This window comes from Pseudophryne corroboree, chromosome 6 (genome assembly GCF_028390025.1).
Source record: "Pseudophryne corroboree isolate aPseCor3 chromosome 6, aPseCor3.hap2, whole genome shotgun sequence".
Lineage (NCBI taxonomy): Eukaryota > Metazoa > Chordata > Amphibia > Anura > Myobatrachidae > Pseudophryne > Pseudophryne corroboree.
Window position 1 is genome coordinate 761,153,953 of NC_086449.1, and position 23,165 is coordinate 761,177,117.

Below are 23,165 nucleotides of genomic sequence, written 5' to 3' on the forward strand. Positions count from 1 at the left end.
GGGTTGTGCTGCTGTCACTGTGTACATCTCTAAGGGGCTTTGGGGCTGTCACTGTGTACACGTCTAAGGGGCTGTGGTGCTGTCACTGTGTACATCTCTAAGGGGCTTTGGTGCTGTCACTGTGTACATCTCTAAGGGGCTGTGCTGCTGTCACTGTGTACATCTCTAAGGGGCTTTGGTGCTGTCACTGTGTACATCTCTAAGGGGTTGTGCTGCTGTCACTGTGTACATCTCTAAGGGGCTTTGGGGCTGTCACTGTGTACACGTCTAAGGGGCTGTGCTGCTGTCACTGTGTACATCTCTAAGGGGCTGTGCTGCTGTCACTGTGTACATCTCTAAGGGGCTTTGGTGCTGTCACTGTGTACATCTCTAAGGGGCTGTGCTGCTGTCACTGTGTACATCTCTAAGGGGCTTTGGGGCTGTCACTGTGTACACGTCTAAGGGGCTGTGGTGCTGTCACTGTGTACATCTCTAAGGGGCTGTGCTGCTGTCACTGTGTACATCTCTAAGGGGCTGTGCTGCTGTCACTGTGTACATCTCTAAGGGGCTGTGGTGCTGTCACTGTGTACATCTCTAAGGGGCTGTGGTGCTGTCACTGTGTACATCTCTAAGGGGCTGTGGTGCTGTCACTGTGTACATCTCTAAGGGGCTGTGCTGCTGTCACTGTGTACATCTCTAAGGGGCTGTGGTGCTGTCACTGTGTACATCTCTAAGGGGCTTTGGGGCTGTCACTGTGTACATCTCTAAGGGGCTGTGCTGCTGTCACTGTGTACATCTCTAAGGGGCTGTGCTGCTGTCACTGTGTACATCTCTAAGGGGCTGTGCTGCTGTCACTGTGTACATCTCTAAGGGGCTGTGGTGCTGTCACTGTGTACATCTCTAAGGGGCTGTGCTGCTGTCACTGTGTACATCTCTAAGGGGCTGTGCTGCTGTCACTGTGTACATCTCTAAGGGGCTGTGCTGCTGTCACTGTGTACATCTCTAAGGGGCTGTGGTGCTGTCACTGTGTACATCTCTAAGGGGCTGTGCTGCTGTCACTGTGTACATCTCTAAGGGGCTGTGCTGCTGTCACTGTGTACATCTCTAAGGGGCTGTGGTGCTGTCACTGTGTACACCTCTAAGGGGCTGTGGTGCTGTCACTGTGTACATCTCTAAGGGGCTGTGCTGCTGTCACTGTGTACATCTCTAAGGGGCTGTGCTGCTGTCACTGTGTACACCTCTAAGGGGTTGTGCTGCTGTCACTGTGTACATCTCTAAGGGGCTGTGCTGCTGTCACTGTGTACATCTCTAAGGGGCTGTGGTGCTGTCACTGTGTACATCTCTAAGGGGCTGTGCTGCTGTCACTGTGTACATCTCTAAGGGGCTGTGCTGCTGTCACTGTGTACATCTCTAAGGGGCTGTGCTGCTGTCACTGTGTACATCTGTGTCCACCTTATAAGTGATTGCCCATTTACAAAATGTCCCAGATCAGTTGTCATCCCGCACCTCCAGCGAACTCGGACTCCATTACATCCCGCCGATAACCTCTTCCAGAGAGGCCATGTTGAGGCAAAGTTGTGGGGCCTGATTCAGATGTGGCTGCATGGAAGCAGCAGCGATGCATTAGTATGGTAATGCAGCAGGAGGCGTCTGATATATGTAGATGCATCCTGCATGCATGTGTGATCCAGTGCTGCATCCTAGATCCAGCATCGCAACATCTGCAACACCATCGGCCGGCTGCGTGACCTGCCGCAGCTACTACTATGAAATTTCTGGCTTCTGAGACAAGTGTAGTACGGGTCCAGAGACAGATGCAACAGATCCTTCGGGATCCGAATCAGGCCCATTGTGCCATAGGCTGGTACAAGTATCGATGGTGAACTTGATAGGGCGCCATTGGTGGACTGTCTAGAACCATTGGTGGTGCCTCTGTGAGCAGGAATGCAGAAAAAATAGACATCTCAAGGCTTGCATATACAAGTGCCTGCTAGTACACAAAGGAAGGCTGAGAGTAGCATTTGCTTATTATCTCACCCACAGCTGCAGAATTGGCCGCAACAGGGTCCATCTCTCAATCGGGCCTTTTCTGCACACTGGTTATATAAATATATTTCTTTATAACTCCATAAAATAAATCATATGGGACAGCTTTAAGAAGATAACTGTGCCTCTAACTTAGAAACGTGCCAATTGCTTTTTTCTAACTACAATTTGCCGATACTTGATTAATTAGTTCTAACCTCTCTTGAGAGCTGAAAAACCTTCATTGCTTTTAACACCCCTGTGGATACATAGCTATATGTGTTTGCAGATCATATCATATAACACAGGATTAACCTTAATCTGGATTTTATTTAACCTATTAAGCCCCAGAAAGGAAAATGTATACCATAATTACTGTAATCTTTTTTCTCCCAGACAGAACCATGACCAGTCACTGGGAAGGGCTGAATTAGTTACTAGACCCCCTAGGAAGAGCTTCTACATCTATCAGTCATTTGCTGTCTGACAGTAGCAGTGAAAAGACAAAGTATAGAGATTAGGGAGGTCATGCGGAGCTCAATACTGTGATCTGACCGAGAAAAAGGACATTATTGTAGTTGTATAAATTTCCACTTTTCTTGAAACTGGTGGGCACCAAATGGGAACAAAAACTGGGGCCGGGGATATCATGTAGAAAATGACAGGTCTGTGGTCTGCGGCGCTATTGTCCCCAAATGTGACTGTTCTGAGGACAGGGTATAAGGGTAGTAATGGCACAATAATACATGGAGAGAGTATCAAGAGATCAAGTTCCAGGCCGTGCACCTGAATTAAACATTATACATATGTTACATTATACATATGTTACTTATACTTATACTGCACAGGCATATGGTGTATTCTCTACAGTGGATTGCTATTATTAATCTGGTACATTATCATGCATGCATTAACAATATTTACTATATATATATATTTATCAAGGGGCCCAGACCATGCACTCTGTAATGGTTAGCCAAACCTCTGTGGTGGCTGGCCACACCCCCTCTGGAGACTGTCCACATTCCTAAACATGGGCCCTACTACTGCATTCCCCTTGTGGGCCCTTCATGTCCCCATCCAACACAAAAAGCCATTTGCAGCAGATGCAGCCAGCACATACCTCCAATCCCTGTGTCTGAGTGAGTACTGCAAGAAATTGACAGCCCAGCCATGGGCCAAGTGTGTCCTTCAGCCTCCGCCACCCTTGTCACAGACTGAGCAGTGTTTAAATGGGTGCAGTCACACAAGGGGTGATAAAAGAATGAGTTTAATGCAGATCCAAGGGAGATATTTGTACTAAAGAGACTGAGTTTACCGCAAATCCAAGGGAGATATTTGTTCTGAAAGACTGAGTTTTATGCAAGCATAGACAGACAGTTATTTCTGGAAGGACTGATTTACTTATGCAAATACAGATCAAGCCCTGAAACTGAGAGAGACCGAGTTTGTTCTATCCAGAAGCCCCTCATTGTGAGTGAGTTGCCATTGTTAGAGGACCCTACCATTCCTTCATTAATAACAACTCCTTTGAATAAAGAACTGAGTATCATTGACATTTTTCTAACCCAGAATTCCCCCAATATCTGTGTGCCCATTCCCCCATTGACACGCTGTGGCGCAGTAGATTTCAACCAGAGCTCCAACGATATTTTCCAGTGAAGATATTTTCTAGAAAGTTATTATTTAGTTTTACTGAGTATATTGCTATTATTCTTATTATCACATTATAGAATGGAATGCACAGAGTCTGATTTTTTTTATGATTCCATCGAATGTATGTTAATTTGTGATTCCAATTATTCTTCATATGTGATTCCAATTACTTGCCTTTTGCATACTGGATGTTCTTTTGTGGTGTGAACTGTAGTGAATTGTATATTCCTGTTTTCTTGTATGTACAGTATGTATAAATTCTTCTGTTTGTGATTTCCTACCAAGCAACGCCACTTAATCAACTAATCATCCCAAATCCAGAGTTCATTGCAGATAAATAAAAAGACTTCCTGTTGGAATTGCTGACTGATTCATATCAATCTATCCTACCTCTCTGAGAATGGTACTATTAGACAAGGTACAGGGAACAACATTTCAGGTGAAATGTCCATCACATAGCCAAATAACACCTATGATACTACTCTCAACCACATAGACATACCCTGCCAACCCCGGGGGTGTTACACATGAATGTTTTGAAAGTTCTTAATGATACTAACCAGTGATGGATTTTATCTAAAATCCCTTACCCCATGTGGGATCATGCACCGGCAATGGCTATCCATTAAAGCACTACTTGCTATTCACACACAGGACAGGCAGTCCCAGACTGCAATTAATAGAGAGAAAACTTTCAATAGGAAGCCACTCCCTTAGCGTTAGCCCTACCCGGTTTCTAGGGGTTGCAGCATTTTTCTAAGTACATTCTATAAAATGATAGCTAAAACTGATTGGTTTCTAGAGGCTATATCTTCACCCTCTTTAGTATGTTTGATCAATACCCCCACCCTCAAACTAGAGCACTTGTTTTCCCTGCAACTGTAAAGAAATTTGAGTCTATTATTATTATTACCACCTCTACCAACTCATTACCTCCTCCCATTCCCACCTCCAAGATTTTACCAGTGCTGCTAACTACAGTACCTCTGGAGCTCTCTCCCTATCAGACTCTCCACCTCTCTACAAAGCTTCAAACGGACTCTCAAGACCACCTTCTTTATCAAAGGCTTCCATCTCTCACTACTCCATACTCCCTGTTCACTGTCTCTTACCTTTACGTCAACTCTGTCTGTTTGCCCCTCCCCTTCTAGACTGTAAGCTCTCATGAGCAGGGCCCTCTTTCCTCACTTATACCATTATCTCCTCCCCACTGTCTACAACAGTACCTAACCCTTGGGGTCTGCCATCCTACTGCTTATTTGAGTTCTATGACCATACCTCACAACTGTCCTGAATGCAGCGGGACAGTCCCACTATTCGGACACTGTCCCGCTGCCCCTTCCACATGCTGCAGTGTACTGCGGGTGTGGGGGGGTGCAGTTGGGGAGGGTTTGATCTATTCAGTGCTAGGAGAGGACCAGGGTGCTGCCCAGCTGCTCCAGGAGTGTTGGGCACGACCCCAAAATGCTGCACCATGGATCAGTGCTGCAAGGCTAAGCCCACTCCAAGGCCACTCCCTTTTATCAGGTCAAGCGCAATGTTGCGCGAATGTCCCAACCCACAAGACGCAGAAGTTGGAAGGTATGCCGTGACTGCTGATGCAGCAATATTTCTAAACCATGTCCTGCAATGTTCTGTATTGCGAGTCACTTTTTTCTTGTCTTGTTCATACTATTTCTGCTTATGTACTCTGTAAGGTGCTGCGGAGCCCATGTGGAGCCATATAATTAAAGGATAATAATTATTATTATTATTATTATTATTATTATTATTATTGTTATTATTCTCTAAAGTTGAATTACTGGGATTGAAACCTTTTAGAAACATGCATCTATGGAGGGTTTATACCATGAGGGCCCTACACACTTAAAGATTCGCCGCTGAGCTGCCCGGCGGCGGATACGGCCGACAGGCGACCCGGCGGCGGGGGGAGTTAAGTTACTTCACTCCCATCACACGGCTCCATAGAAGTGGAGGCAAATATGGATGAGATCATCCATATTGGCTTGCATGCACAGCCGACAGGGCACCAGCGATGAACGAGCGCGGGGCCGTGCATCGTTTATCGCTGGTGCCTCCATACTCAAAGATATGAACGGTATCTCGTTCATTAATGAACGAGATCGTTCATATCTTTGAGTGATATCGCCCAGTGTGTAGGGCCTATTAGAAGTGAATTGCCCACAGCAGCCAAATCAGATTTTCGCTATCATTATATTGAATGTACTAAATAAATGATAGCTACAATTTGATTGGTTGATACAACTTCATTTGCTTGCTTTGGAAGGTTTAATAAATCTCCTCTTTGGAAGGTTTAATAAATCTCCCCCAAGTCTTTTCGTTCCAGATTTTCAAGATATCTGACTTACAACAGCAATAAAAAGTTGTTTAACCAATTTTCATTATTTATCTATCTTTGCACACAACAAAAATGGATTTAATAGCAACATGCCTTATATAGTTCATTAGTAATTTAAATGGTTGACTCAGCGACAATGTAGAGCAAACCACAGAATATGATTAAAATAAAAAACATCCGGTCCAGCTCTTGCAATTCTGAGGGACACTTAGTTAGCCAGTGTATTGTGCCGCCCTGGCTTGCAGCCGCTTGCTACGTGCCAGAGCATTGTCTGATCTCATTCAGCTTTTTAAAAAATAATTTTGGATCGTTTATGAAAGAGCTATAAAATAGATCAAAAACTGTCTTTCTAAATGCACTTGCGATATGCAGCTAGCAGCAATTGCAAAGTCATTAATGCTCATTCTGACAATACTGCCTTTTATACTTTTCAAGTTCCCCTGGCAGAGACTGTGTACAGGAAGCAAAAGTAACCTTGTACAGTATATTGGTGGTCATTCCGAGTTGTTCACTCGCTAGCAGTTTTTAGCAGCCGTGCAAACGCTATGCCGCCTCCCACTGGGAGTGTATTATAGCTTAGCAGAAGTGCGAACGAAAGGATCGCAGAGCGGCGGCATAATTATTTTGTGCAGTTTTAGAGTAGCTCAATACCTACTCAGCTCTTGGGATGACTTCAGACTATTCAGTTCCTGGTTTGACGTCACAAACACGCCCTGCGTTCGGCCAGCCACGCCTGCGTTTTTCCTGGCATGCCTGCGTTTTTTCATACACTTCCTGAAAACGGTCAGTTGACACCCAGAAACGCCCAATTCATGTCAATCACTCTGCGGCCAACAGTGCGACTCAAATGCTTCGCTAGACATTGTGGGAAACGACATTGTTCGTTTAAATAATGCGTCGCGCGTGCGCATTGCTCCGCATACGCATGCGCAGAAGTGCCAATTTTTTGCCTCATCGAATGAACGAATGCAGCTAGCGATCAACCCGGAATGACCCCCATTGAACACTGACCCTTAAAGTTGTAGATCTACATTGTAGAACTTGTATTATTTCATAGAGACCACAAGTGACTTTCTAAAGGGTATCTGGACTCCAGGTCGACACCATATTAGGTTGACACCACTTAGGTAGACACCAATTGATTGACACGCCTTAGGTCGACACCAGAAATATGTTGACACGGACAAACGGTTGACATGAACAAGGTCGACATGGAAAAAGGTCGACATTAATCACTTTTTTTTAATTTTTTTAACTTTTGCATACTTTACGATCCATGTGGACTACGATTGGTAATAGTAACCTGTGCCGAGCGCAGCGGTAGTGGAGCAAGGCACCTTGCCCGAAGCATGGCGAGCGAAGAGAGCCATGCAAGGGGACACGGTGCACTAATTGGGATTCCCGGTCACATTACGAAGAAAACGACACCGAAAAAAACTCATGTTGACCTTGTTCATGTCGACTTTTTGTCTGTGTCGACCTATTTATGGTGTCGACCTAAGGTGTGTCGACCTAATTGGTGTCGACCTTGAGTCCCAGACCCTTCTAAAGCATATAGGGGGACATGTACTAAGCAGTGATAAAAGTGGGGAAGTGAGCCAGTGGAAAAGCTGCCCATGGCAACCAATCAGCACTGACGTAACATTTATCATTTGCATATTATAAACATATACAGAGCAGCTGATTGGTTGCCATGGGCAGCTTCTCCACTGGCTCACTTCTCCACTCTTATCACTGCTTAGTACATGTCCCCCATAGCTAGGTAACTCAACAATACATATGTATTAAAGGTGATGTACAGATATATTTCTTAAATTTGCCCCCCTTTTCTGCTGCACCCTGCTGAACTGAAATTAAATCGCTCTTCCTAGATTTGTTAATAATAAGAAAAAAACAGAGTCTGGGGTCGCACCTTCTGTTGTCATAAGGTATGCAAGAACCCAGACTAATTGCAAGACAAGAATACTGTTATATTTTTACTTTGTTGAAACAATGTAGCTGCACGATGGAAAACCAATAACCCTTGATTATGAAAGCAGTAACATCAGGCTCAATACAACAGTGGAGGATAAAATAAGACACACTGAATTTGTAAGGCAAATGCGCATACCTCGCAACTCTCCTGTCCGTGTCCAACTCACGGAGAGATACTTATGGCCCCACAATGTTGGAAACGGGAGCATAACCCGCAATTGCAGCACTTCCCATGAGGCTACAGTGGGGTGAGGCAGGTGAGGCAGAGCCTTTCCTGTCATATTTACGTTTAAACTAGAGTTTTGACTGAATAAAATATATGAAAAATACTGATAATTTGTTTGAAATATCTTCTTTGCATTATTCTAATAATTTTTATAGCCCAAACTCTGGAGTAAAAAGTCTATGGCAGGTGAGGCAGTGCCTCACCTGTGTATCCTTTCCACACATCTCTCATCAAAACTCACCAGATTTCCAGGAGTTTATACTGCTACACCTGTGTATAATGCCCAGATGTACCCTTTGGCTCATATATTGCATGTAAATCTGGCTCTGGGGTTAGCCAGTGCCTCCTGAGCCATTTAGCTCACCGCACGTCCCTGGGCTACACCCCCTATCCACGAGGGCACGCCCGTAATTACAGGTGCACGTCTGTGTCCTGCCTCCCAACTTTAGAAATTTGGGAGGTATGCATACGGAAGAACCAGAAGGTAAACATATTAAAAAATGTTTTTCGGATCAATTTGGAGATTTATTAAAGCTTAGAAAGAGATAAATTGGAGAGAAAGAACCAACCAATCAGCTCCTGTGATTTTCAACCTCTGTAAAAAAACACAGTACTTTATCTCTCTCCACAATATCTCTTTGCAAACTTTAATAAATCTCCCTGTAAATTACTGTAACGCCTTTTCCAAATCATCATGTTCTCTTGTGGTGTTCTGTTTGGACTTGATTTTCGACAAATATGTACTACAGGACAGATATGTTAAGTAACTGAAATGAAATTGAAATATGCTTCATGTGTAATTGCAAGAAATCCATACGTAGCAAAGCATTGAGACCAGTTGATCTACAACTTACATTATCCCCACCTTTCATTTTTAGGGGCGTAATCATCATGGTAATTATTGGGGGCCGAGCGCAATTCCTCGCAATTCCTCATTGCTCCGACTCTGAGATAGCTGTTGGGAAAGTCAGCTGTCTCCACGAATCTACGAAAGTAGCAGTGAAAAAAATGTGTCAGGGCTAGCACTAGTGCACTTATGTGAACTAGGGTTCTCACAGGCACACAAAACCCCCTGGGTGTGGCGAATGAAGCCAGGCCGGGACGGAGGGATCCAGAAGGATCCCACTTCACAAGCCATGACCGCTTCCCTTAGGTAAGCAGCGGGGGTGAGGGAGCATTTGCCAACTGTAGATGGTGAATGATCCTGCAGTCAAGTTCTAAAAATATTGTATTTTCGGAGCTTGATGAATGAGGTTCCCTAGCGTATGGGTTCTCTGGGTCAGCTCAGGAGAGAAAGGTAAGCAGGAGATATCTGTGATATCTCCTGCATTATCTTCATGATGAATGGCCACAAAACTTGATTTTTACAAAAGTAGGTGAACAGTAAACGTTCATTTTCTTTTTCACCTACTTTTGTAGAAATTAAGTGATGATAAACATGCCCTTAACCTTTTTTTTAGTGGAATCTGCTGCAATGGTTATTTTTACTGTAACTGCATCTGTGAAGTATTTACTAATCAATCTATAATAACAGGAATTATTTGTTATAGCAATCCATTTACCTCTGCAGGCACATTGATGTTTGTAAAAGTCCCATTTTACCTCTAAACATCCAAAACCTCTCTGCAATTTTATCCTGGTTTCTACAGAAAAGAGTATAAGGCGCTCATAACTTTATTGTGATTACATAAACCTTTTCTTTAAGCTAGCTTATCACTAAATTAAACAACACCACACACTGAAATAAAGACACGGACACAGTAGCTGGAGTTAAAGGTCAGACGATGTTTATTAATCGCTGACCAACTCTTTAAACTATAATTGTGATCGAATTAGAATTGATTTTGAATATGGACTTAAATTTAGTTTGGAGGATGGCAAACAGAAAGTCGCTGCCACACACCAGCACCCGTCACCTAGATGAAAACCACCAAACCAAGGAGGGGAGTACACATACCCCGCCTCCTTCCCGCATAACCCGCATTGTGCTGGCCTTACCCCTCTTTCTCTGGCAAACGTTCGGTTCCCGCAGGGGAACGTCTAAATGTCCAACCGCAAGAAAAGGACACACCTGCCGTCCTTCTAAAGAGGGAGCCCCACAATGACCACTTATGCCTGTGTGACAGCTGGTTGGTAGCGACTTCCCGCCAATCTGGCTTTCAAATAGCCAACTGCAAAATCAACAAACCGTAGCTGAAATCCGGGAGGGCGGGCGGGCATAAAATGAATGGCAAGAGGAAGTCTAGGAAAATGGCCCCCACCTATATACTATCCTAAGACCCTCCTATTAAGCTTGATGCACAACCTTCCAATCCAATAGGAAAAAACCAACAGGAAAAACTGATCTGCCTAGCAACTGCTTAGTCATTTAACAACCAATCACAAAAAGTGGATCTCTTATATGGCCTCAGGCTTATGCAGCCTTCAGCTTATCTAAGGCGCTCATAACTTTATTGTGATTACATAAACCTTTTCTTTAAGCTAGCTTATCACTAAATTAAACAACACCACACACTGAAATAAAGACACGGACACAGTAGCTGGAGTTAAAGGTCAGACGATGTTTATTAATCGCTGACCAACTCTTTAAACTATAATTGTGATCGAATTAGAATTGATTTTGAATATGGACTTAAATTTAGTTTGGAGGATGGCAAACAGAAAGTCGCTGCCACACACCAGCACCCGTCACCTAGATGAAAACCACCAAACCAAGGAGGGGAGTACACATACCCCGCCTCCTTCCCGCATAACCCGCATTGTGCTGGCCTTACCCCTCTTTCTCTGGCAAACGTTCGGTTCCCGCAGGGGAACGTCTAAATGTCCAACCGCAAGAAAAGGACACACCTGCCGTCCTTCTAAAGAGGGAGCCCCACAATGACCACTTATGCCTGTGTGACAGCTGGTTGGTAGCGACTTCCCGCCACAAAGGTTTACAACCGCCACCGCCATCCGCAACCAGCAACCAAAACCAACTAAGAACAAACTAAATAGCCCCTACCGAAAAGGACCAAAAATATCCTACAGGAAAATCTGCACTCCTTCCGGAGAAAGATGCACCCCATCCTCCTCGTAGAACTGCCTATTACGCAGCACAAGTAAAGGATGCCTGATCGCTACTCCATCTATGGCCCTAACGAAGAGAGACGCTGCCGAATTCACCTTCTTGCGGGCCTTCTCCAGCGCCGAGAAACGCACCGCAGCACGCCAATGAAAAACGCGGCACTATCTCCGACCAAACAATGCGCTTTCCTGGCCAGTGACAACGAATCGCCACCAAATCTGCCTTAACGGACGAATCAAACCTAAGCCCTTAACTCGACCTAGATCGTTACCACCTAAATGAAGGACAATCAACTAGGGCGACCCCAGCGGCGCTCCCGAGAAAAAGGAGCCGCAATAAATCACCCCACAACATACCTCTGACACCTAACCATCAAAATTCCCCAGACCCAAAAACTTCGGCTGCCACAAGTGCCCTGTGATGCCTTGCCGCCCAAAATTTATAGGCATGGCCAACCAGCCATATATGTTCCCCAAAATTGATGATAGCTGAAAAGAAAACATCCTAACATCAGAATTGTGAACACAATACATAGAATGCATAACATAACAAAAAACCCAAGTGAAGGAGAAAAATCAAAAAACCTCCCGTGGACCTTGATAGAACAGCCAATTGAAATTAGGCCCCCTCGGAGGAAAAATTTTAAAAATTCACTTCACACCCTCGATTCCTGAACGGTAGTCGTTCAAAAACCGACGAGTAAACATGTTTTTGGGTTAGCGCAACAGGCGCACCTACAACTTATCCAACTGACATAAGACCTATAGGAGGCAGACTTCCAACGGCCCAGCTCCCTAATAGCCGTAGGGGATTAACCCATAGCTGCTGCATGGGTAGCCGTCCCAATCCGAAAAGAATGGGTACCGAAGTCCGCCCCCCACAAATCGCCAAACATTTTGCAACACAGCAGCAAATTGAAACTTTGTCAGCGGGCCAACCTGCGCGTGCACCAGCAACTGGTCGCCCCCCGGAGGCCTCCACCGTCTATACTCCTGCGTCAACCGCAGCGGGCAAGCGCCCGTTTCCTCCTGGGCCTCCAAGGCCACTCCACGACCCCGACCTGTTTGATCTGTCTTGGACCGCACAATCCTACAGAGTAAACAGGCCATCCTGCATGCGCCCCTTTCCGTAGAGCAGACCCGAATCCACCTCGAATTCCGAGGTCGCAATTAGCGGCAGCACACACAGCAACTCAGTCAGACGTTGCACGTCACAGGTCTATGGGAGTCCGGGGGCGCCGGACGCAAACCTAGCCCAACTTTTCAGCGCTCTGGAAAGGACCAAAGACCCCGTGGGGTCCGTCGTCCCGTGGAGCCGCGAATGAAAAGCAATGCCCGCAAGGGCAGATGCCATGGCCGCTTTCGGCCTACCGGTTTGGCAACGTTCCCAAACAAAGACCATCACGGCGCAGCCGAGGACTCACCCGCTACCCCGTGCCTACTTTGAAAGACCGACCCATCGCGCCAGGTTGCATCATAAGCCCTGATAGTGGAGGGAGCCAGCGCGCACGTGGCTAGAGCGGCTAACCCGATTCGACCATCTGTCAGACAGAAGGCGGGCACCGTAAACCCTCAGCCGCCTCTCCCGGAACTTGTCAAAATGGAATCGAGACCACGCATCCGCCATTCCGTTGTTGATTCCAGGAACGTGACGGGCCCTGACATTAAAACTGCGCCGCAAACAAACCAATACTAGATGCCGTAGCAGCCGCAGAGCCTACAGGAGAGGAGGAACGCTGATTCTCAATCGCACGTACCACCCCCAAATTGTCGCAGCGCAACGAGATGTTCCTATCCGCGCACTGGCAGGCCCCTAAATCAAGAGCCACTATGATCGGGAACAATTCCAACAAAAGGAGGTTCTTGGTAAAACCTAGCGTTACCCCAGGGGCCGGCCAAACAGCAGCGCACCATGTCCCAGAAAGACCGTATACGTGCACCATTGTCGCAGCTTGCTGTAACAACAAGGTGCAGGCCACAAAAACCTCCCTGATGAAGGCAGGGCCGGCAAGAGAAATCTTGGGGCCCGGTACACCAATTTCTCCGGGGCCCCCCACCCTGCCTTGACTCCCCCCCCCCTTATAAAGCGCAAAGTCGCTGTAAAAAAATTATTTATATATATATATATATATACACACATATATACACACACACATATACTGTATATATATATATATATATATATATATATATATATATACACAGCTATAACCAAGGTTATAGCTGTGAATAGGATTCCTGAGAGAGCACTAAGGGAAATGCGTTTATAGACTCATTCTTATTCAAATTAAGAACTGTTCTTAACACATCCCAAAGGTCACTGTCACAGCAATTGCATTATTTTGTATATTGATGAATTATATATGGTAAATGCGAATATTATAAAATCCTTCATACCCACGGCAAAAAGCTGGTTGGGATTCAGAGATTCACAAACTCTTGACTACATCGCTTACGACCCCTGATGAAGTCCGGTGCGGACGAAACGCGTTGGGTATTTGCGCAATTGTGAAGTTGAACACACTTCTGAACACATTGGTAGAAATAACCATCACTAATGTCAACAGATAATTAGTCTGTATTTTCCATCTATGGTATAACGTTAAATACATGTTTTATTGAATTTTTTATGTATTGTTATAACATTTAATGTTAAATTTTAAAATAAATGTATCTCAAAGTGAATTCTGATGTGGTCTAGCTCCCAAGAGAAACCTTTTTCTTCTATATATATATATATATATATATATATACATACACATAGAACTCACCATACACACATTTATATAGCCTGACGTTGGCGGGGGAGCGGGCCGTCACTGCCCGACCCCGCCGTGGGCCCGCCGCCGCCGACCGCAACCCACGGGGGGGGGGCCGTACTGCGGGAACGGGTGCGGGGGTTGTACACTGCCTCACGAGGTGCCGGGAGGGAAGGGGGGGAAGCGGAACGGAGCGGACGCAGCATCAGGGGGGGGGGGGGCAGCAATACAACACAGGCAAAATCATATGGCAGGAAGGACCACCACAAGGAGGGGAGTGAATATGAAACAAATAAATCCACAAGGGAACAATTATACTGAGTGATGTCTATACTTATCCTTCCTGGGCATAAAATGAATGGCAAGAGGAAGTCTAGGAAAATGGCCCCCCACCTATATACTATCCTAAGACCCTCCTATTAAGCTTGATGCACAACCTTCCAATCCAATAGGAAAAAACCAACAAGAAAAACTGATCTGCCTAGCAACTGCTTAGTCATTTAACAACCAATCACAAAAAGTGGATCTCTTATATGGCCTCAGGCTTATGCAGCCTTCAGCTTATCTACTCACTGTAGCTTTGAAATACCATGGCCCTTAAAGGCACGATACTGTAAAATTGCATAATTCACAATCCACGGGGCGTATATAGAGCCTAATTCAGACCTGATTACTACTGTGCGTTTTCGCACAGCAGACGATCAGGTCTGAACTGTGCATGCGCCGCAGCGCGCCGGCGCATGCCAGACAGCCGACGGCCATCTCAGCCCTGCGATCGCCTCTGCCTGATTGACAGGAAGAGGCGGTCGTTGGGCAGGAGGGGACGGGCCGGCGGCGTTTGGGAGCTACTCATTCAGTACAAAAGCTTTGCCGCTGTGCGATGCTTTGGTACTTGTGCGGCAGAGCCAGACATGCGGGGCGGACTCGCCCTGTGCTGGGCGTCCCTCCGCATGTCTGAGTAACTGATCGTAGCCGTGATGCTACGATCAAGTCTGAATTAGGCCCTTGGAGAGAAGGCGGCCTGTGTGCAGTCCCCATCTGGGGCCCCTCCCCTCTAGACGGCAGTGCAGTAGTTTCTGTGCACTAGGTGATATATATTATTACACGTATTGGTCATGTCATCATTTTGAGATTCAGTAAGGATAAAGCTTTGTGCTGCTTCAGTAAAGTCTATGAAAGGTTAAGCACACAGCAAAGTCCTTTAGACTGGAAAGATGTCCAGCATGTTTTGTGCACAAGCCTGAAAGTGTGTGGGGAAAGAGTGTGAGACACAAGGAGCTGAAGAGAGGCTTCTGTCATGTTCTGCTGCCCACATGAGATCTGGAGAGTTTAGACGTGAGCAAAGGCTGTGTCTGCTTTGGCATCTGCCAATCCAGCTCCTTAGATGGAATTGGAAAACAGCACTGAATGTACCATCAGCTACTGTCACTTGTTAATGATCATTATATCCCACGCTTCCTCCGTACACATGATGTTCCATAGGTTCCATCTCTTAAGAGAAACACAACTGAAATGTTATATTCATTTGCCTAACTGTAAAACTGCAGAAAAGCCATAATGGAATCCATTTAATAATACATATCCGAAAACAATGCACAAATCAATATTAAAATTGTGCCGCTCTCCGCAGAAATGGAATTCATATAGTAGACTAACATTTGATGAGCAGAAAATTAATCTAGAGAAAAACATAATGTTATATCTAGTTGTATTCATACCAACAGCAGGGCTTGCAATCTATCCTATATAATAAAAGCCAAGTCTGCTCCTCACTTCTGTTATGTGCGCTGCCTGCCACTAGAGGTCGCCACACAGACCAAATTATTCCTTTGTGTGCTGGAAGCTGACTCAGCTCAAAGTGAAACTAATACTGCAGGGAGATGTTACAGCCTCCTACGCTGCTGGTAATATTAATAATACTGATCTGACTGTTTCACACTTGCTGTATATGGAGAGAAGGGTCTGGGGAGAGTGAGTGGGGGTAGGGGCAGATAGGGACTGGAGGCTGGAGAGTGGGATAGGGGCAGATAGGGACTAGGGAAGAAAGCAAGAGGGCAGGAGGGTTGAGGTAGATATGGACTGGGGAGAGAGGGGTAGAGGCAGATATGGCATGGGGATAGAGAGGGGGGGAGGAGTTGGGTTAGAAGCGACTGGGGAGAGAGTGGAGTGGTAGGGGCAGATAGGGACAGTGGAGAGAGAGATGCAGATTTTTTCAACATAGTCACCTCTGTGTGGCACGGACACACACACACTGCACCCCCCACCATATACTGCCCCTATATACACTGCACCCCCATCATATACTGCCCTTATATACACAATGCACTCCCATACTCTTCCATATAGTGCCCCCTATATACAGGGCACCCCCTCCTCCATATAGTGCTCCCGCCATATACCGCATATTCTGTACCCTTTCCTCCATATACTATGCTGCAACCCCAGGTTATTTGCTATCTTGGGACTCGGTAACAAGTAGCAGCAGTAACCAGGAAACGGATGTAGGAACCTCCAGACGGTCCCACAGCACTCAGAGTGGAGGCACCAGGGACACGTGTGGCCACTTACTGGTGGGGGGAGAAGGTGAATCAGTCTGGCAGGAAGAGGTGAAACCTTGTGTCGGATGAGCAGTACGGTAAGTGGGAGGAGATGGGGTCGGTACTGGGCCAGCAGGTGATGCCGGTAAGATGGAGGCAGATGGACGGAGGGGCAGGGTGCTGCGCTCGCCCCTCACACACCCCACACAGGCCATGCCCAGACCCCTCCAGCCAGCTGCTAGTGGATACCGGTGTCCTCTACCCCCCAGACTGTCCGGGAGCTGTGCAGGGATTGCTGAGCTTACACGTGCCAGTACTGGTATATATAGTGCAACATCATTATAGCCTGCCCCAGTGGCGTATCTATAATGGGTGCAGTGTGTGCTGTGCACATGGGCCCCTGGGTCCAGAGGGGGCCCACACCACACACACTGCACCCATTTCTTCTGTACTTACCTTTCCGGCGTCCATCAGTAACTGTGTGTGGGCCCCCTCCTCTCCTGTAGCCATCACCGCCGCTGCTAGTGCACTGAGCACTAGAGACTCTAGCACAGTGCCAGAGGCTACTGCGCATGTGCAGGACTCCAAAAAAATGGTGCGGCGGCCATTTTTTCGGCAAATAGCTGCTTCATTACAGTAGATTTAACATTGATATTTTTATATAGGATGTTTCTAACATAGAGACACCCAGGAAAATCCCCCGCCCTCAGTGAAGGAATGCAGTTGTCAAGGTGACACTTGCCCCCTCCTTCTGTATCACAGACCAAATTTGAAATAACATTTGCTTCTGTAATTCTGCTCAACACAAGCTGTTGGACGGCAGGGCTGTAAGCAAGGATGTGGGAGTGGTGCAGTTGCACAGGGTGCAGGTCTTTGGGACGGCACAGTCTCCCATGGCACCTAAATGTGGCTTACAGGGCACCACCTCGCAGTCAGTAGCGCTCAGAGCCACCCAGTGTATCCAACCAGGGCTGTTTCAGACAATTTAGCTCCCAGTGTGAACAGTAAAACAATGCGCCTCACCTCTATAGACATTAAAAAAAACTATTTTGTGAGGGGCGTGGCCTTGCTAAACTGGGCATGGTCTCACTAAAATGGGCATGGCCTCGCAGGAAAAGACTACCTTACACCCCAGTATTTGACCTGCACCAACAGACCTCGGCCACCACTGGAAAGAAATAAATTCCACCATATTAAGCCCCACACAGTAATGCCCCAGAACCCTATCATGCCCCGTGCACCATATTATGCCACACAGTGCAATGCTCGTGATACATTATACCCCACAGTAAGGCTTCTAATTACTTTTAAATTACTTGCTCCTTGCAAGAGGTTTAATGCTCTGGGTTCCATGCACATTGCCAGGGGTTTCATGCTCTGAGTGTCATGCTTGTTGCCAGGGGTTTCATGCTCATTGCCAGGGGTTTTATGCTCTGGGTTCCATGCGCGTTGCCAGGGGTGTATTGCTTGTTGTCAGGGGTTTCATGCTCTGGGTGTCATGTTCGTTGTCAGGGGTGTAATGCTTGTTGTCAGGGGTTTCATACTCTGGGTGTCATGTTCGTTGCCAGGGGTGTAATGCTTGTTGTCAGGGGTTTCATGCTCTGGGTGTCATGTTCGTTGCCAGGGGTGTAATGCTTGTTGTCAGGGGTTTCATGCTCTGGGTGTCATGCTTGTTGTCAGGGGTAAAAGGGCCCTAATTTGCACACCTTAATTAGGTAGTGAGGTGCTACTCTGCTTGATACTTAGTAAAGTGTACAGAGGGAAAAGGTAGCAGGTGCACTATCTCACACTAGCTCAACCTGTAGTAACCAGAGGCACTTAGCATATTCCTGGCCAGGGCTATGAGCTTACCCACCGCATCAAGGTAGCCTCTCATTGGGTAAGTCCCTAACACTAACTATAGGGGTTCAGGTCCGGGGGGGCAGGACACCCCAGAGCCACCCAGCCAGACAACCCCAGGGCATCACAGGGGTGATAAAAATATAGGGTTAAAGAGGTAGGAGCAGCTGTTGCTGCATGTGTGAATAATGTGAGGAGTAAAGGAAAATTATGTGAAGGTGTTACATATATATAAAACAAACTATAAGTGCCAAGGAGTGATGAAATAGTGTTAAATTGCGATGCCCCAGGGACACCCAGCCACGGTAGGCACAGGGAGCCCCGCACCCCAGAGAATTCCCCCCATTATGGACTGCCATATTAAACAAAATGTAGGAGTCTTACCTCAGTGTGCTCATTCCAAATGTAAAGGCTAGAGTGTTGGACTATTTAAAATCAGAGGGGTGGGTGGGGCAGGGTGCTAAATTAGGGTGAAGGTGTCTCATACCTTCAAAAATGTATGAATACATCAGTTACAGAGGGAAAAGGGCCCTAATTTGCACACCTTAATTAGGTAGTAAGGTGCTACTCTGCTTGAGACTTAGTAAAGTGTACAGAGGGAAAAGGTAGCAGGTGCACTATCTCACACTAGCTCAACCTGTAGTAACCAGAGGCACTTAGCATATTCCTGGCCAGGGCTATGAGCTTACCCACCGCATCAAGGTAGCCTCTCATTGGGTAAGTCCCTAACACTAACTATTAGAGATGAGCGGGTTCGGTTTATCGCGAGACTCGGATTCTATATAAGGAGCCGCGCGTCGCCGCCATTTTCACACGTGCATTGAGATTGATAGGGAGAGGACGTGGCTGGCGTCCTCTCCGTTTAGACACTTGATTTACTAATTTTGGGGAGCATTAGGAGTACTCAGTAGTGTACAGTGCAGAGTTTTGCTGATAGTGACCAGTGACTGACCACCACTTTTATTTATAATCCGTTCTCTGCCTGAAAAAAGCGATACACAGCACACAGTGACTCAGTCACATACCATATCTGTGTGCACTGCTCAGGCTCAGGCCAGTGTGCTGCATCATCTATTATTTATATATAATATTATATATCTGTCTGACTGCTCAGCTCACACAGCTTATAATTGTGGGGGAGACTGGGGAGCACTACTGCAGTGCCAGTTATAGGTTATAGCAGGAGCCAGGAGTACATAATATATTATATAGTGAGTGACCACCAGACACACAGTGCAGTTTATTTAATATATCCGTTCTCTGCCTGAAAAAAGCGATACACACAGTGACTCAGTCAGTCACATACCATATCTGTGTGCACTGCTCAGGCTCAGGCCAGTGTGCTGCATCATCTATATATATTATATATCTGTCTGACTGCTCAGCTCACACAGCTTATAATTGTGGGGGAGACTGGGGAGCACTACTGCAGTGCCAGTTATAGGTTATAGCAGGAGCCAGGAGTACATAATATTATATTAATATTAAACAGTACACACTTTTGCTGCAGGAGTGCCACTGCCAGTGTGACTAGTGACCAGTGACCTGACCACCAGTATATATAATATTAGTAGTATACAGCCCGTCCATAATTGTATATACCACCTAACCGTGTTTTTTTTTTCTTTCTTTATACATACATACTAGTTACGAGTATACTATCTCTTTATCAACCAGTCTATATATTAGCAGCAGACACAGTACAGTGCGGTAGTTCACGGCTGTGGCTACCTCTGTGTCGGCACTCGGCAGCCCGTCCATAATTGTATATACCAGTGACCTAACCGTGGTTTTTTTTTCTTTCTTTATACATACATACTAGTTACGAGTATACTATCTCTTTATCAACCAGTCTATATATTAGCAGCAGACACAGTACAGTGCGGTAGTTCACGGCTGTGGCTACCTCTGTGTCGGCACTCGGCAGCCCGTCCATAATTGTATATACCACCTAACCGTGGTTTTTTTTTCTTTCTTTATACATACATACTAGTTACGAGTATACTATCTCTTTATCAACCAGTCTATATATTAGCAGCAGACACAGTACAGTGCGGTAGTTCACGGCTGTGGCTACCTCTGTGTCGGCACTCGGCAGCCCGTACATAATTGTATATACCACCTAACCGTGGTTTTTTTTTCTTTCTTTATACATACATACTAGTTACGAGTATACTATCTCTTTATCAACCAGTCTATATATTAGCAGCAGACACAGTACAGTGCGGTAGTTCACGGCTGTGGCTACCTCTGTGTCGGCACTCGGCAGCCCGTCCATAATTGTATATACCACCTAACCGTGGTTTTTTTTTCTTTCTTTATACATACATACTAGTTACGAGTATACTATCTCTTTATCAACCAGTCTATATATTAGCAGCAGACACAGTACAGTGCGGTAGTTCACGGCTGTGGCTACCTCTGTGTCGGCACTCGGCAGCCCGTCCATAATTGTATATACCAGTGACCTAACCGTGGTTTTTTTTTCTTTCTTTATACATACATACTAGTTACGAGTATACTATCTCTTTATCAACCAGTCTATATATTAGCAGCAGACACAGTACAGTGCGGTAGTTCACGGCTGTGGCTACCTCTGTGTCGGCACTCGGCAGCCCGTCCATAATTGTATATACCACCTAACCGTGGTTTTTTTTTCTTTCTTTATACATACATACTAGTTACGAGTATACTATCTCTTTATCAACCAGTCTATATATTAGCAGCAGACACAGTACAGTGCGGTAGTTCACGGCTGTGGCTACCTCTGTGTCGGCACTCGGCAGCCCGTCCATAATTGTATATACCACCTAACCGTGGTTTTTTTTTCTTTCTTTATACATACATACTAGTTACGAGTATACTATCTCTTTATCAACCAGTCTATATATTAGCAGCAGACACAGTACAGTGCGGTAGTTCACGGCTGTGGCTACCTCTGTGTCGGCACTCGGCAGCCTGTCCATAATTGTATATACCACCTAACCGTGGTTTTTTTTTCTTTCTTTATACATACATACTAGTTACGAGTATACTATCTCTTTATCAACCAGTCTATATATTAGCAGCAGACACAGTACAGTGCGGTAGTTCACGGCTGTGGCTACCTCTGTGTCGGCACTCGGCAGCCCGTCCATAATTGTATATACCACCTAACCGTGGTTTTTTTTTCTTTCTTTATACATACATACTAGTTACGAGTATACTATCTCTTTATCAACCAGTCTATATATTAGCAGCAGACACAGTACAGTGCGGTAGTTCACGGCTGTGGCTACCTCTGTGTCGGCACTCGGCAGCCCGTCCATAATTGTATATACCAGTGACCTAACCGTGGTTTTTTTTTCTTTCTTTATACATACATACTAGTTACGAGTATACTATCTCTTTATCAACCAGTCTATATATTAGCAGCAGACACAGTACAGTGCGGTAGTTCACGGCTGTGGCTACCTCTGTGTCGGCACTCGGCAGCCCGTCCATAATTGTATATACCACCTAACCGTGGTTTTTTTTTCTTTCTTTATACATACATACTAGTTACGAGTATACTATCTCTTTATCAACCAGTCTATATATTAGCAGCAGACACAGTACAGTGCGGTAGTTCACGGCTGTGGCTACCTCTGTGTCGGCACTCGGCAGCCCGTCCATAATTGTATATACCACCTAACCGTGGTTTTTTTTTCTTTCTTTATACATACATACTAGTTACGAGTATACTATCTCTTTATCAACCAGTCTATATATTAGCAGCAGACACAGTACAGTGCGGTAGTTCACGGCTGTGGCTACCTCTGTGTCGGCACTCGGCAGCCCGTCCATAATTGTATACTAGTATCCAATCCATCCATCTCCATTGTTTACCTGAGGTGCCTTTTAGTTGTGCCTATTAAAATATGGAGAACAAAAATGTTGAGGTTCCAAAATTAGGGAAAGATCAAGATCCACTTCCACCTCGTGCTGAAGCTGCTGCCACTAGTCATGGCCGAGACGATGAAATGCCAGCAACGTCGTCTGCCAAGGCCGATGCCCAATGGCATAGTACAGAGCATGTCAAAACCAAAACACCAAATATCAGTAAAAAAAGGACTCCAAAACCTAAAATAAAATTGTCGGAGGAGAAGCGTAAACTTGCCAATATGCCATTTACCACACGGAGTGGCAAGGAACGGCTGAGGCCCTGGCCTATGTTCATGGCTAGTGGTTCAGCTTCACATGAGGATGGAAGCACTCAGCCTCTCGCTAGAAAACTGAAAAGACTCAAGCTGGCAAAAGCACCGCAAAGAACTGTGCGTTCTTTGAAATCCCAAATCCACAAGGAGAGTCCAATTGTGTCGGTTGCGATGCCTGACCTTCCCAACACTGGACGTGAAGAGCATGCGCCTTCCACCATTTGCACGCCCCCTGCAAGTGCTGGAAGGAGCACCCGCAGTCCAGTTCCTGATAGTCAGATTGAAGATGTCAGTGTTGAAGTACACCAGGATGAGGAGGATATGGGTGTTGCTGGCGCTGGGGAGGAAATTGACCAGGAGGATTCTGATGGTGAGGTGGTTTGTTTAAGTCAGGCACCCGGGGAGACACCTGTTGTCCGTGGGAGGAATATGGCCGTTGACATGCCAGGTGAAAATACCAAAAAAATCAGCTCTTCGGTGTGGAGGTATTTCACCAGAAATGCGGACAACAGGTGTCAAGCCGTGTGTTCCCTTTGTCAAGCTGTAATAAGTAGGGGTAAGGACGTTAACCAC